The sequence below is a fragment of the Oryx dammah genome, unplaced genomic scaffold, assembly GCF_014754425.2.
Source record: "Oryx dammah isolate SB20612 unplaced genomic scaffold, SCBI_Odam_1.1 HiC_scaffold_23, whole genome shotgun sequence".
Lineage (NCBI taxonomy): Eukaryota > Metazoa > Chordata > Mammalia > Artiodactyla > Bovidae > Oryx > Oryx dammah.
Window position 1 is genome coordinate 93,782,827 of NW_024070207.1, and position 16,964 is coordinate 93,799,790.

Sequence of the window (16,964 nt, forward strand, 5' to 3'; positions counted from 1 at the left end):
AAAAAGAATCTTTATCTGTTAGAGATGATATGAATGATTGACAGATGAAATGATACGTTGTCTGGCATTTGCTGCAAAATAAGGGGACAGAGTGGGGATATAGAGGATATGAGATTGGCTCTAAGTTAATAATTGTTGATGGGATAATGGGTACATGGGGTGCATCATGGTGTTCTCTCTACTTTTTTTTAATGTTGGAAAATTTTCTGTGATAAAGCTTTTCTGAAATGTAATGGGAGGGGTCCTAGATATATGGCCCTCTAGATCCACTCTCCTCCCTTCCCCACCATGCTCTGGGCTGGGAAGCTGACCTCTGTGGATAGAATCAGTAGGTTCCTGTGTCCTCTGTTAGATTTGGAAAATGTCATAGAAGGAAGGAGAGTGAGGTTGGGGATTTTAGTTTCCCAGGCTCTCTCCCTGATGAGTCACAGTGAGCTGGCTGCTTTCTCTAATCAACCACAAGCCTTAGCTCCTGCCAGGGCCCTCTCCAGCCCGCCCTCTCTGCTGTCAGTCCCTCCTCTTGCCCCAGGGTACTGCCTTATCCATAGTAAATTCTCTATACCCTGCCCACACTTTCATAAATAACCCCTTATTAAACTCTTCTCAAATGACCCCATTTGAGTGTATCATCTGTTCCTTGCTGGGTCCTGATCTGATACCAGAAGGTGATTGGCAGCAACAGGAAGAATAAGGGGAGGAAGTCCAGGATAGTAGGGAGGAGGCAGTAGGGTGGATTGGAGTGGGATGAGAAGCAGCTAAGGACAGAGGTGATAGCGAAAATACTTAGCAAATGGTAGACCACAGGCACCACGCGATCAGAATGGATTCCAGGTCTAATACTGATACTAGCATGGATCCATCCCAGCTGAATCTCAGTGCTGCTTGAGTTGGATTCAGTGGTGCAGGACAGGACTGCTTGGTTACTTGAACTCAAACTTTCCCAGATGGTTGGGGTTTGGTGGTTAGCCGACACTCAGGTACTCACCTCCCAGGTGCTGCTCTCAGCTGCCAGCAGGCGCCCTGGTGCAGGCTCAAAGCCTTGGTAGCTTCTGGAAATACAGTCCTTAAATTTTCCCCAGGGAGCTGGAATTGGAGCTTCTATTAAAGGATAGTGTTCAGGCTGCAAAATCCAACCCAGAGGCCAGGGGTGTGAGTCTCCTTCCCATGCTCATCTTGGTCCCGCATGGCAAAGAAAACTCTGTGTGTGTGTGTGTGTGTGTGTGTGTGTGTGTGTGGCGGGGAGGTAATGCTGTAAAGTTCACGTGGTTCTGTAACTCTACTGAACCAAAGCATCTTTTAAGATGTTTTAGTTTCAAAACCCAGGCATTTAACATTTTATATAGCTGATAGTTCAAAATGATTCAGAAATCAAAAAGTATAACCAGGACTTCCTTGGTGATCCAGTGGTTAAGAATCCACCTGCCAATGTAAAGGACATGGGTTTGATCCCTGGTCCAGGAAGATCCCACATGCCTGGGGCAACTAAGTCTGTGTGCCCCAACTACTGAGCCTGCATGCCTAATGCCCATGCTCTGCAACAAGAGACAACACCGCAATGAGAAGCCCAAGGAGCACAACTAGAGAGTAGACCGTGCTTGCAACTACTAGAAAAAGCCTGAGTGCAGCAATGAAGACCCAGCACAGACATAAATATTTTTTAAAATATAACAAGATTCATAGTGAAAGGTCTCGCTCCAATGCCTGCCCCCACCTGCCTAGTCTGCATCCTCCTGAACTAGACAATCACTATAACCTTCCAGAGATTTTTTTTTTTTTAATGCAAGTATCAGCAAGTGTGAATATATATCCTCACTCTCCTTTTTTTAACATGATGTATGCTCTGTTCTGGAGAAGGCAATGGTACCCCACTCCAATACTTTTGCCTGGAAAATCCCATGGGTGGAGGAGCCTGGCAGGCTGCAGTCCATGGGGTCGCGAAGAGTTGGACACGACTGAGCGACTTCACTTTGACTTTTCCCTTTCCTGCATTGGAGAAGGAAATGGCAACCCACTCCAGTGTTCTTGCCTGGAGAACCCCAGGGACGCGGGAGCCTGGTGGGCTGCCGTGTGTGGGGTTGCACAGAGTTGGACACGACTGAAGCGACTTAGTAGCAGCAGCAGCGTGCTCTGTTCTGCTTTCCCCTTTAAAAACGTATTGGAGATCTGTATTGATACATGTAAGTCTTCCTGGCTCTTTTGTTCCAGCTTGGTGGTATTCCATTGTATAGTAATGATCCTTATTGATAAAAATTTAAGTTGTTTCCAGTCTCTTGATGTTGCTAACAATGTACATGTGTTCAATGAATGAATGAGTGAGCCAGTGAATGTTCAAATGGATAACATTTTTAAAATTTAAATTTTAAAAAGTTTTATTGGAGTATAGTTGATTTACAATGTTGTGTTAGTTTCAGGTGTACAGCAAAGTGATTCAGTTTATATATATATATACACACACACACACATACACATATATTCATTCTTTTCCAGCTTGTTTGCTCACATAGATTATCACAGAATATTGAGTGGAGTTCCCTGTGCTGCACAGGTGGTCCTTGTCTGTTATCTATCTTATGTGTAGTGTGCATGTGTTAATCCCAAGCTCCTCCGCTCACCATGTTTCCCTTTTGGTAACCATAAGTTTGTTTTTGACATCTATAGGTCTGTTTCTGCAAATAAGTTCATTTGTATCATTTAAAAAAATTAGATTCCACATATGAGTGGTATCATATATTTGTCTTTATCTGTCTGACCTACTTCAAATAGTTTGATAATCTCTAGGTCCATCCATGTTACTTCAAATGGCATTATTTGGTTCTCTTTTTCTGGCTGAGTAATATTCCATTGTACACATGTAACCACACCTTCTTTATTCATTTCTCTGTCTATGGACATTGAGCTTGCCTCCATGTCTTGGCTATTGTAAATAGTGATGCAATGAACATTGGGGCGAATGTATCTTTTCATGTTATGGTTTTCTTTGGATATACACCCAGGAGTGGGATTGTCAAATGGATAACTTTGTACATGGGTCATTTCCCATGTCCACTAGTACATGTGTGGGATAAATTCATGGGTCAAAGTTCATATGTTCTTGTAATTTTGACACATACTGCTAAATTGACTTTTGAGGATGTTGGGCCAATTTACACTCTTCCCTGGTGATGTCTGGAAGTGGCCAAGGCCTCTTAAAGACAGCTGTGGCAGGGCTGGAGTGTCCTCTACAGTCGCCTCAACTGAAGTTAGTGCCCCGGGGTATCCTTCTACCCAGCCAGGCACTGTCACCAGTCATATTTGATCACAACATGCTTGAATCTAAGCCAGACCTTCTATAGTAGTTCTCTATGGCTCTGTAACAAACTACCACAGACTCAGTGGCTTATACAACATGAATTTATTACAGTTTCATGAGTCAAGAATCCTGGCACAGGTTAGCTGGGCCCTTTGCTCAGGGTCTCACCAGGCTGAAATCAAGGTGTCAGCCTGATAGGGGTGTGATGTTATTGAGGTTCAGGATCCTCTTCAGAATTCATTTGCTTACAGTTGTGGATTGAGATTTTCATTTCCTTGTTGGCTGTTGGCAGGGGACCTCTTTCAGCATCTATAGACTGCAAAGGCAGCAGGAGAATCTCACTCCAGTCTGCTATGGCAGAACCTTGTATGGTATAACCTAATCCATGGAATGATTATCCCCCCTATTCACAGATCCTACCCACAAGGTGACCCACAATACAGAGTGTGTACTGGGGGTAAAGGGGATTGCAAGGTGGAGGGGAAGGGAAGGACTTGGAGGCCATCTTAGAAGTTTGCCTACTGCACCTTCATTTGTTCCCCAGCTCAGCTTTGCTCAGCTGTTAGCTTCAGCCTGAATTTTGGTTTCTGCTCACTTGGCTGCTGTTCCTGATTCAGGGCTCCATATCACCTCATCTCTTATCCCTGCGTGCCCCAGGGCTCCTCCTATTTGATCCTTGCTCAGACCATGCCTTGGTCTCCCGGTTGTTGGCTGCATATCCGTACTCTTTTAAAAAGACCAAATCATTTTACTGGGTGACTCTCAGCTGCCTACCTCGGGCACTGGGAGTCCCTGCCTCAGCCAATCCACGAAGGTTGGGCAGTCCTTCTAGGGTAGGATTTGGAACCTGGAGACAGTATGGGCCAGATGCTAAGCCCATGACCACTAACCGCACGAGTCACCTCCTTGCCCCTCCTCTCTCTCTCCTTCCTCTGAATGCTCGCTCTTGAAGGTCGCCCACATTGATACATTAATGCCACTATCTGCATGGTCATGTCTTTAACGTGTATTTCTCCTGTAGATTTTGGTTCTCACAGTGACCTTTAGAATCTGAAGGGTTAGATTATTAGTGCAGTTCCTTCTTGCCTTAAGACATACTTCCTAAACTTCTTAGGCTCACCTCGAAGAGATAATTGGCTCCAAGAGTTTCTCTTTAAGAATCTCTCCTGTCCATTTCCACCCCTCTAGCTCCTACTTTTCTACCAAGCTTCCCACCAGGACACCACAACAGGAGTCACACAGCCCTGGAAAAAACCTCTGGACTTGACAAAATTTGTCTGTTTAGTTTTTGCCACCCTGTTGGTAATGCTGGAGGTATTTTTCCTCCCAAAAAAGTATTTTATGAGCCATGAGGAGATTATTTGCCTGTAACCACATCTGAGACCAGGAGTGTTTCCTCTCTAAGAAAATTTAGAAAATTTGGAATTTTATCTAGATAGGACTGAAATGTTTTCGGCTACAAATTCCTCTTTGGTGAAGATCACAAAGGTGCTCATCTTTTTTATGTCAACCACTATAGTTAAACTATATAATCACACAGAGCACCATGTAAGATTTTTGTCTGGAGCTAAGAGTCAAACACAAACTCTTGTCTTTCCCTTACTGATAACTCCAAATATGTAAGTATCTCTCTATATTAGGTACCAGAGTTGACTTTAATGAGAATGACAAAGGAGAGCATCTATCTCCCTCTTCTACTGACTTGCCAGCATGCCTGAAATCATACCATTAATTGCTTTTCCTCTTAGTCTTATAGGTTTTCTGTTCTTTAGGAGACTCTGTTCCTCATTTGTTTTTAAATTAAATATTTTGTTTTGAAATAATTATAAATGAAGTTATAAGAAATAATATAGATTCTATGTATCTTTTATCCAGTTTCTCTCAATGGTAATATCTTACAAAACTATAGCACAATATCACAACCAGGATATTGACACAGGTACAGTCAAGGTACACAGCAGTTCCATCATCACAAGGATCTCTCAGATGGCCACTCCCATCTCTGTCCCATGCCACCCCTTCTTGGTTCCTGGCAACCACTAATCTATTCTCCATTTCTATGATTTTTGTCAAGGAAGTTACATACATGGAGTCATACTTTATGTAGCGTTTTTAGATTAGCTTTATTCAGTTAGCATAATTCTCTGGAGGTTTTTATATGTATTGATAGCTTATTCCTTTTTTATTGCTGAGTGGTATTTCATGGTATGGATGTACTACAGTTTGTTTAACCAGCCGCCTGTTGAAGGACATCCAAGTTGTTTCCAGTTTGAGGCTATTATGACTAAAGCTACCATAAACATTTATGTACAAGTTTTTTGCATGAACATAAGTTTTCGCTTCTCTCATATAAATGCCTAGGAGTACCAGTGCTTGGTCATATGGTAAGCATATATTTAGTTTTTTAGGAAACTGCCAAACTATTTTCCAGGGTGACTGTATCATTTTACACACACACCCCGCCCCCCCACCCCAGAAGGAAGAGCGATCTGGTTTCCATGTATCTTTGCCAGCATTTGATGTTGTCACTATTTTTTATTTTAGCTATTCTGATTGGTTTGCATTTTCATAAAGGCTAAATTTAGTGTTTTAGGAAGCTGCCAGCCAAACTGTTTTCCAGGGTGGCTGTATTATATTACATGCCTCCCCCCTCAGTAAGGTATGAGTGATCTAGTTTCTCTGCATCCTCGCCAGCATTTGATGTTGTCACTATTTTTATTTTAGCCATCTGATGGGCTTGCATTTCCCTAAAGGCTAAGGATGTTTTACTTTTTTGTGTGTACTTATTTGCCATCTGTATATCCTCTTCGGGCTTCCCTGGTGGCTCAGTGGTAAAGAATCTGCCTGCCAATGCAGGAGACCTGGATTCAATCCCTGGGCCGGGAAGATCCCCTGAGAAGGAAATGGCAACCCACTTCAGTATTCTTGCCTATGAAATCCCATGGACAGAGGAGCCTGATGAGCTACAGTCCATGTGTTGCAAGAGAGTTAGACACGACTTAGCAACTAAACAACAACAGCAACAAAAATATCCTCTTCAGTAAAATGTCTCTTCATTTTAAAAAATCCATTTTCTAAGTGGATTATTTGTTTTATTTTTCAATTACTGAGTTGTGAGAGTTCTTTGTGTATTCTAGATACTATTCCTTTGCTGGATATATGGTTTACAAATATTTTCTCCCAGTTTTTAGCTTGTTTTTTTTTTTTTTTTTTTTTAAATTTGTTTAGCAAGATCTTTCCCAGAGCTACTGTTTTTCATTTTGTTCAGGTCTAATTGATCATTTTCTTATTGTTTGTGCTTTGGGTGTCAAGTGTAAAATCTCTTTGTCTAGCTCTAGGTCCTGAAAATCTTCTATGCTTTTTTTCTAAAGGTTTGATAGTTTTATATATGACATTTAAGTTGATGATCCACTTGAGTTAATTTTGTATAAGGAATGAGACTTAGGTCAAGGTTCATCTTTTGCCTGTGGATACCAAATTGCTCCAGCACCATTTGTTGAAAAGACTATATTTCCTTCATTTAATTGCACCTTGTCAAAAATAATTTCACCATACTTGTGTGGCTCTATTTCTGGGTTCTATATTCTATCCCATTGATCCATGTGTCTGTTCCTCCACCAGTACTGCACAGTCCTGATTATTGTAGCTATATGGTAACTTTTGAAATTGGGTAGAGTAATTCCTCTCATTTTGTTCTTTAAATTTTGTTTTAGCTATTCTAGTTCCTTTTCATATAAAGTTTAGAATAATCTTACCTATATCTACAAAAACTCTATTGTCATTTTGATAGTAATTATGTTAAACTGTGTATCAATTTCTTGAGAATTGGCAGACTTAGAACATGGTATATTTCTCCATTTACTTAAATTGTCTATTTTTTCATCAACATTTTGTAGTTTTCACCATACAAGTCCTATATATTTTTTGTTTTGAACAATTGTATGGTATTTTATTTTTAATTCTGATGTCTGCATATTCATTGCTAGTATATAGAAATATGATTGATTTTTATATGTTCTTGAATACTACAGATTTAATGAACTCAATTATTAATTCTTGGAGAGACTTTTTGGTAGATTTTTAAAGGATTTTCTACATAGATCATCATGTCATTAGCAAATAGGCACAGTTTTATTTCTTCCATTCCAGTTCATGTGTATGCCTTTTATTTTTTTCTTGCCTTATTGTGCTGGCTAAGACTTCCAGTACTAGATTTGAAAAAGTAGTGGGAACAGGTATCCTTAGCTTGTTCCTGATCTTAGGAGGAAAGCACTCAGTCTTTTACCATTAAGTATTATGTTTGTCATAAAGTTTTTGTAGATGCTCTTTACCAAGTTTAAGAAGTTCCCCTTTATTCTTAGTTTGCTGAGAGTTTTCTCATTATCATAAGTGGATACTGAATTTTGTCAAGCACCTTTTCTTCATCAATTGATATGATCATATGATTTTTCTCTTTAGCCTGTTAATATGGTGGGTGGCACTGAATGATTTTAGAAGACTGAACCAGTCTTATATCCCTAGAATAAATCCTACTTTGTCTTGTGTAATTATTTTTATATGTTGCTGAATTTTATTTGCTAATGTTTTGTTGAGAATTTTTGCATGTATATTCATGAGGCATATTAGTATGTAGTCTCTCTTTGTGCTGTCTTTATCTATTTTCTTATCAAGGTAATAATAGGTTTATAGGATAAACTGGAAACAATTTCCTCCTCTACTATTTTCTAGAAGAGATTATATAGAATTGATATTAATTCTTTTTTAAATATTTGGTAGAATTCTCCAGTGGAACCATCTGACTTCAAATATTTCTCTTGGGGAAGTTTTAAAAATACAAATTCAATATACTTAGTAGTTATAATTCATATTGAGTAAGTTGTTGTAGTTTGTGGTTTTTGAGTAATTGAACTGTTTCTTCTACTTTGCAAATTTAGGTGTGTAGAGTTGTTCCTAGTATTCCTTTATTATCCTATTTTTAAAAGCTTTTAGAAAACTATTTATTTTGGGGTTACTCTGGGTCTTTGCTGCTGAGCATGGGCTTTTTTCCCCTAGTTGTGGTGAGTGGGGGCCACTCTTCATTGTGGTACAGCAGGGTTTTATTGCAATGGCTTCTCTTACTGTGGAGCACCGGCTCTAGGCCCTCGGGCTTCAGTAGTTGCAGCCCGTGGGCTCAGTAAGTTGCAGCTTGCAGGCTCTAGAGGGCAGGCTCAGTAGTTGTGGCGCACAGGATTTAGTTGCTTCATGGCATGTGGAATCTTCCCAGACTAGGGATCAAACCTGTGTCCCTTTGGCAAGTGGATTCCTATCCACTATACCACCAGGGAAGTCCTTTATTATCCTTTTTATGTATGCAGGGTCTGTAGTGATATCTTCTGTTTCATTGGTAATTTGTATCTTTGTCAATCTTGCTAGAAGTTTTTAAATTTTATTGATGATTTCAAAGGAAAGGCTCTGTGTTTCATTGGTTTTCTCTACTGTTTTACTGTTTTCAATGTCATTGATTTCTGCTCTTTATTATTGCATTCCTTCTGCTTGCTTTACATTTATTTGCTCTTCTTTTCCTCGATTCTTGAGCTATAGTCTCCTGCTATTTAGTAGATTATTATATAAATATTGGCTAGATTCTGTTGAATGAAGGTATTGTTGAGTTCTTCTATATCCTTGCTGATTTTTCATCTAGTTGTTCTATCAGTTGTTGAGACAGGAGTGTTAAGGTTTCCGACTACAATTGTGAATTTGTCTATTTCTCCTTTTAGTTCTGGGCTTCCCTGTGGCTCAGCTGGTAAAGAGTCTGCCTGCAAGGCAGGAGACTTGGCTTTGATCCCTGGGTTGGGAAGATCCCCTGGAGAAGAAAAAGGCTGCCCACTCCAGTATTCTGGCCTGGAGAATTCCATGGACCTTATAGTCCTTGGGATCACAAAGAATAAGACATGACTGAGTGACTTTCTCTCACTCACTGAACTTTTAGTTCTATTCAGTTTTAATTCACCTATTTTATGGCTCTGTTGTTTGCACATAAATTTAGGAGTTCTATATCCTCTTGGTGTATTGATCTTTTTAATTATTATATGATATTCTTCTCTATCTCTGATAATTTTGTTTTCTCTGCAGTCTACTTTATATGATATTAATATAATGATTCCTACACTTTATTTTGATTAATGTTTGCATTATATATCTTTTTCCATCCTTTTACTTTCAGTCCACCTTTATCATTATATTTGGAATGAATTTCTTTTAGACAGCATATAGTTGAGTCATGGTTTTTCATCCACCCTGCCAATCTGTCTTGTGATCGGTATATTTAGACTACTTACATTTAATATAATTAAATCTGCCATTTTATTCTTGTTTTCTGTTGGTTCTCTCCCTTCTTTATTTTCTGTTTTATTTTTCTACCCTCCTGGGAGTTCCTTGAACATTTAAAAAATCCATTTTGATTTGTTGTTGTTTAGTTGCTAAGTCATATTCGACTCTTTTGTGACCCCATGGACTGTAGCTCACCAGGCTCCTCTGTCCATAGGATATCCCAGCCAACAAGAATACTGGGGCGGGTTGCCATTTCCTTCTCCAGGGGATCTTCCCGACCCAGGGATCAAACCCATGTCTCCTACATTGGCAGGCAGATTCTTTACCACTGAGCTACCAGGGAAGCCCCCATTTTGATTTATCTGTAGTGTTTTTGAGTGTATCTCCTTGTGTTGTTTTCTTATTGATTTCTCTAAAAATTGCATTAGTCAGTCAGTTCAGTCGCTCAGTCGTGTCTGACTCTTTGTGACCCCATGAGTCGCAGCACGCCAGGCCTCCCTGTCCATCACCAACTCCTGGAGTTCACTCAGACTCACATCCATCGAGTCAGTGATGCCATCCAGCCATCTCATCCTCTGTCGTCCCCTTCTCCTCCTGCCCCCAATCCCTCCCAGCATCAGAGTCTTTTCCAATGAGTCAACTCTTCACATGAGGTGGCCAAAGTACTGGAGCTTCAGCTTTAGTATCATTCTTTCCAAAGAAATCCCAGGGCTGATCTCCTTCAGAATGGACTGGTTGGATCTCTGTGCAGTTCAAGGGACTCTCAAGAGCCTTCTCCAACACCACAGTTCAAAAGCATCAATTCTTTGGCACTCAGCTTTCGTCACAGTCCAACTCTCACATCCATACATGACCACTGGATAAACCATAGCCTTGACTAGATGGACCTTTGTTGGCAAAGTAATGTCTCTGCTTTTCAATATGCTATCTAGGTTGGTCATAACTTTAAGTTATGACCAAAAATTACATTACGTACACATAATTTATGACACTCTACTTGTGTCATCACTTTACCAGGTTCAGTGTAGTGTAGATATTTAATACCTCTCTCTCTTTGTATCTGTTTGCCCTCCCCCATTTATGATTGTCTTGAATATTTCCTCTAAGGCATTTGAAACCATATCAGACACTGTTATAGCTTTTCTTCAGCTATCAAACATAATTTATACAACCCAAGAGGAGAAGGGAAGTCTATAGTATTTACCTATATTTTTGCTTACCATATTCTCTTTTCTTTCCTCATGTTCCAAGGTTTCTTCTTTTAGCATTTCCTTTTGGTTTAGTAAACTTCCTTTAGTCATTCTTTAGGGTAGATCTGCCAGAAACAAATTCTTGCTTTCTTTATATCTAAGAATGTCTTGATTTTCTCTTCATTCCTGAAGAGTGTTTTCACTGGATATGACTATGGATTGACAATTATTTTCTTTTAGTACTTGAAGGATATTGTGCCACTTCCTTTAGCTTTGTTTCCTGATAAGAAATCTTCTGTTATTCAAATTGTTTTTCTCCTGTCATACGATGTCATTTCTTTTGTTGCTTTCACAATTTTTCCTTGTCTTTAGTTTTCAAAAATTTCATTGTATGTGTCTTGGTTTGTATTTCTTTTGGTTTATCCCGTTTGAGTTTCACTCAGCTTCTTGTCTCTTAGGTTTCTGTCTTTTGCCAAATATGTGGCATTTTCAGCTATTGTTTCTTTGAATACTTTTTTTTTTTAAGCCCTATCCACTTTCTCCTTTCCTTTTTAGACTCCAGTGATACCAATACTAAATTTCTTATTGAAGTCCTACATGTCCCTGAGGCCCTAATATTTATTTATTTGTTTATAGTCTACTTTCTCAGGTTGGGTTATTTCTATTATTCTACTTCCCAGTTCACTGATTCTTCCCTCTGTTGCTTCTATTCTGCTCTTGAGCTCGTCTGTTGAGTTTTAAAATTTTGGTTACTCTATTTTTCCATCTAAAATTTCTATTTGGTTCTTTGTCTTCTATTTCTTTATTGAGACTTTCAATATTTTAATTTGTGTCAAGTGTGTTTGCTCATGAATTATTTCATGAAGCCTACTTTAAAATCTTTGTCAAATAATTTTAACATGTGCTTTATCTCAGCATTGGCATCTTTTTTCATTTAGTTCAAGATGTTACTCATTCCTAGTATCACAAGTGATTTTTGATTGAAACCTAGACATCTTGGGTTTTATCTTATGACTGTATCTTATTTAAATCTTTTGTTTTAGCTGGGGTTTTTTTTGGACACAGCTCCATCAACAGAGGGGTGGTGTCCCCCACCATTACTACCAGTCATCATAGAAATCTACTTAGCTTTTGTTGACATCTTTTGGAGGGGATCCCCTTATTATTGCTGGGTGGGAAGGGGGTTCAGGCTTCCTGCTAGGTCTCCACTGACACACTAGGGAGAGAGAGGGTGGCCTCAATATTGCTGAGCCATGGTGACAGTCTTGACACTGTACAAGATTTCTTCTGATACCACCTCAGCAGAAAGGGCTCTGGGTGGTTTCCTCATTACCCATGTGGTTTCCTCATTACCACCGAGCAGGGGTGAAAGAGTTGGCTCCATTCTTGGCCTTCTCTGATGCCACCCTGGTGGATGGGTTGAGGTACCTAGTTACAACATGGCAAAAGTGAAATTCTAGCCTCCTCATTTACTCTGGCTGGTGAGAGTGGAGGTGGGGCCACAGTTTTCTTTCTGTGGTGTTTAGCTCGAGTTAAACTGTCAGTTATTGTCTGAAACTCAGTTACTGTCTGAAAGTTTTCTCGTCCTCTGTGGTTTCTTTCTTGGTCCTTTGGCTAGAAAGAACAGGCTTTGCAGGGTTTGTTTTTTTGTCTGCCCTTTTTTGCATTTCTGGGTGCCAGCCTTCTCAGCTACAAATCTGAGATATATGACTTAAAAAGAAAATCCAGAACACTTACTACTTTTTTGTTCCTTGGATAGTGAGGTCCTTAGCAGGTCTTCCTTCTTTCTCCACTTAGAGTCTTCTTATGTTCACTTCATAGATAATGCCCAGAGTTTTTAGTTGTACTTCGTGGGAGGAGTAAGAAAATGTCTATTCCATCTTCTTAGAAACAGACATCCTCAAGTTTTAAGAATATGTTATTAAAATATATAACATACACACAGAAAAGGGCACATATCTTAAGTATACAGGTCAATAAATGTTCAATAACAATATACCTACATAAACAGAACTCAGGTCAAGAAACAGAACTTAATCAACATCCCTTAGAAGCCCCCTCATGCCCCTTCTGATCACTAGCCTCACTTGAAAGTTAACCACTATCTAATTTCTGACAGTATAAATTACTGCAGCCTGTTTCTATACTTTATAAAATGAGTCTCTTTAAAAACTGGAATTACCCCTGAGAGATTTAATGGTTTAATATGTCATTGACCAATACTTTATAATGGATTAGTTTATCATATATTTTTATTTATGTTCAACAAGAATAAATTTATTAATAATAATATTACAAAGTACTTTAAAGTTTATAACAGCATTTATCCTGCTTTAGATCATTTGATCCTCACATATTTTCATGAGGAAGATTTATTATTAGCCTCATTTAAGGTGAGAAAACTGAGACTCCAGAGAAGTTAACCGATTTGTCTAAGGTCACCCAGGTAAATAGGCAGAAAGATTTAATAGCTCCAGGCTAAAGAGACGTTCTTTGTCCCCTTATCCATATATCAGTTTTAGAAAAGGTCCTGATTGGCTCTGATTTGGTCATGTGACCACAAAATGCCTAGTAAAGAGTGAGCGGTATGATTCACTGGCCCACTAGGGCCATATGGAGTAGAGGAAGGGATCTTAAAGTGACCCAAATGAAGAAATAGGAAGTCATGCTGGACAGACAGAACTTTAGTTATCACAGTCCACAGTGGGACACAACTAGTTCTACCTATTTCTTGATTTTTATGGAAATCTTAAAATAATCAAAATCCCTCTTTCTGTATTCACATTTTTATGACTCATTTTAACAGCTCAGAATTACATTTTATAAAAGCTGGAATGGACTGTAGAGACCATTTATCTCATTACATAGATGAGGAAAAGGAGGCTAAAAAGAAAATACCTTGTCCAGGACTTCCAGGTGGTCCAGTGGTTAATATTTCACCTCCCAATTCAAGGGATGTGGGTTCAATCCCTGATCAGGGAGCTAAGATCCCACATACCTCGCAGCCAAAAACCAAAACATAAAACAGAAGCAATATTATAACAAATTCAGTAAAGACTTCAAAAACCAGTCCACCTTAAAAAAAAATTTTTTTTAAGGAAATACCTTGTCCAATTTCATATAAACATTTGCTTTGTGTTTTTCCTCCATTTTCATTTATTATAAAAGCAATTTTATGGGATTAATAATTTTTATAAGCCAGTCATGATGTTAACATTGCTTTTTATAAAGTGATTATAGAAAAAAGCATTATAGATTTAACAACAAAAAAGGGATTAACAATTTTTGATGAAAAAATCGTGCAGAATGAATAAATTCTAGAGATCTGCTGTCCAACATGGTGCCTACAGTTAAATATGTTAAGAGGATAGATCTCATATTAAATATTCTTTCTTAAAAAAGCACCTCCCAAACAAAAACACCACAAAAGAACATAAGGAAAATTTTTAAGGCGATAAATATGTTCAGGACTTTGTGGTGATCATATTCTAGCCCATCAAGAGGTATACATTAAAAGCATGCAATTTTTGTATATCAATTATACCTTAATAAAGCTTAAGAAAGAAAATTCCAGTGTCAACACTCAATACAATAAATATGTTCATGTGTATTCCTTTCATTATCAAGCTATGTATATATTCAGACATAGGTTGTAATCATGGTGTACACTGGCTTTCCAAAAACTGAAAGGTCTCATATGCATATTTTTCAAATGACTGTTAGCGTATTTCTATACTACAAACTTTGCAGGTGACTGGCTTATCCCTGTCGCTTGGTGAGAGGTGGAAACACCCCTGCACAGTGGTGGGATCTCTTGTTTTTCTCCTGATTCCCTCAAGCTGGGGTCAGCACTTCTTCCTTCCTTGAGCAAAGCTGTGGTATAGCTGGAGGCCTCTGGAGCTCTCCATTTCTCCCTGTTAGAGTGTATTCTTCCTCCATCGCTGTTTGAGATCTTCACCTTCTCAGCCCATGCCTCTTTCTGGGGTCTGTTCCAGCTCTCAGAGTGTTGGTATCTAATTCCTGCTCACGGACTCACTGATTGTTTTGATCTTGACAGAAAATCATTCAAAGTACAGCCTCTCAGGGATATCATTCTTTTTTAAAATTGAAATATAGTTGCTTTACAATGTTGTGTTAGTTTTGCTGTACAATGAAGCAAATCAGCTACAGGTATCCATATGGCCCCTCTCTCTTGGACCTCCCTCCCACTTGCCCCCCATCCCACCCCTGTAGGTCATCACAGAGCACCGAGCTGAACTCCCTGTGCTATACAGCAGCTTCCCACTAGCTATGAGTTTTACACATGATAGTGTATAAATGTCAATCTTAATCTCCCAATTTGTCCCACCCTCCCCTTCCCCCACTGTGTCCACAGGCTCTGTCTTAGAAGGATCCCTTTCCTAAAGAATGACATTCCTGAACCTATTTCCAAGGTAGGGACATCATTTTTTTGAGAAAGGGATCCTTCTAAGACAGCAGCGTCCCTGAATGGAAAAAAGGAGAGGAAACCTGTTTTCAGAGGGCCTCCTAGGAAGAAAAATTGGCCCTTCTGTGGGGCTGGGGCTGCACAGACAATAAGGCACAGTCTCTGCCTCCGAAGAGTTCAAGTTCCCAGCTTCATTCCAGGTGCCTGTAGTAACCCCCAGCGATCTGCAGGCTGCCCCACCTCTGCCTAAAATAATAAGGAGTCCTTGGAATCTCCATCAATAGGGCCTGTCAGACAAACCATCTGTATCATTCCAGATCCTGGCAGGAAACAGATGGCACCCTCAGATTGGGTAAAGTGAGATGAGTTTAATAGATGATTTACAAAGGCCAATCAGAATATAGGGAAGCCACAGGCCAGAAGGAGCAGAAGGAAGGAGTAGTTATTGGAACCTCATGAGAGAATTCTGTGAAGAGGGCATCTTGACAAGAGAAGTGAATTGTGGTTCAGGGATGTAACCAGCCAGCCCTCAGAGACCCAGCAAGGAGGCATTTGAGGGAAATAGATACCCCGATCTCTTTCCTCCCCGCCTCCTCTCTCCTAGTGGTACCTTCCAGGCAACTGGAAGGCAGAAGGCATAAGAGCCCATCAAGGACTGTTTGCAGGATCCAGAGTGGACGGAGAAGGGTGGGAGGCGACAAGGAAGCCATCTGACACACCATCTGAGTTTGGAAATACTCTGCCATCAGGGTGATTTTCATCAGCGCTCCCAAGGGTCAGGGTGGAGGTGAGGGGACTTGGGGAGGTCCCTCTCCTTGAGTAGTTCTAGCAGGAGACAAGACTGCCAAAATGATCCTTTCCCGCCTGGAGTTCTTGAGTTTCCTCTCTGCTCATCCTTCAGTGTCCACAAAAGGTGGTGATGTCCAGTAAGGAGAGGAGGCCAGAGAGGTGAGCAAGGGCTGGACATTGGAGGGCTCTGAATGTTACCTGACCACTTGATCCTGTTCCTGGGGTCATTGTCTCTCGAGTGTTGGTCTGGACCAGACGACAGGAGAATCACCTGGCACCTGATTAAAAAAATAACATCCAGATAGAGTGCCCAGTCATGGGGAATTAAATATCTATTTTTTTACCCTTTTCCTTTTACATCAAATTGTGTCCCTTCAGTCTCTAGACAGAGCTAGAAAATCTCCCTAAAGGAGATTTTTTTTTTCTTATTTTCTGAAGAATTACTTGACTTGTCTTCTTTCACTGTATAGTATAGTACTACTAGGCCCCATTATGCTGGGAAAAGGGTTTTGGGATTGTTGTTGTTTTGAGTTAAAAGTTTTTATTTAGAGAAAAATTCCCCATGTACTCAGGTTTTAGCATTTCATCAAAGTCACAAAAGTAAATATCTGATGTTACTTTTTATTTTAATTTTATTTTGAATTGGAGGATAATTACAATATTGTGATGGTTTCTGCCATACATCAGCAGGAATCAGCTGTAGGTATATATATATCCCCTCCTTGTTTTATTTTTTGATGGTTAAAGAGATTTTTGTTTTGTTTCAGGCCAGGCAAAACCAGAAAGACCCAGTTGGAGGTTTTTCCCATAACAGTTGAGCTCTGGATGCTCCATTGTCCACTTAAGGGAGCGGGGATATGTGAGGCCATCTTCTCCTCAAATAACTACAGCAGTAGGACTCAGTTGAGCATCCAGAGTGGCAGGAGAATTAGAGGGTGCAGTCCCCGCTACTTCCCTACCT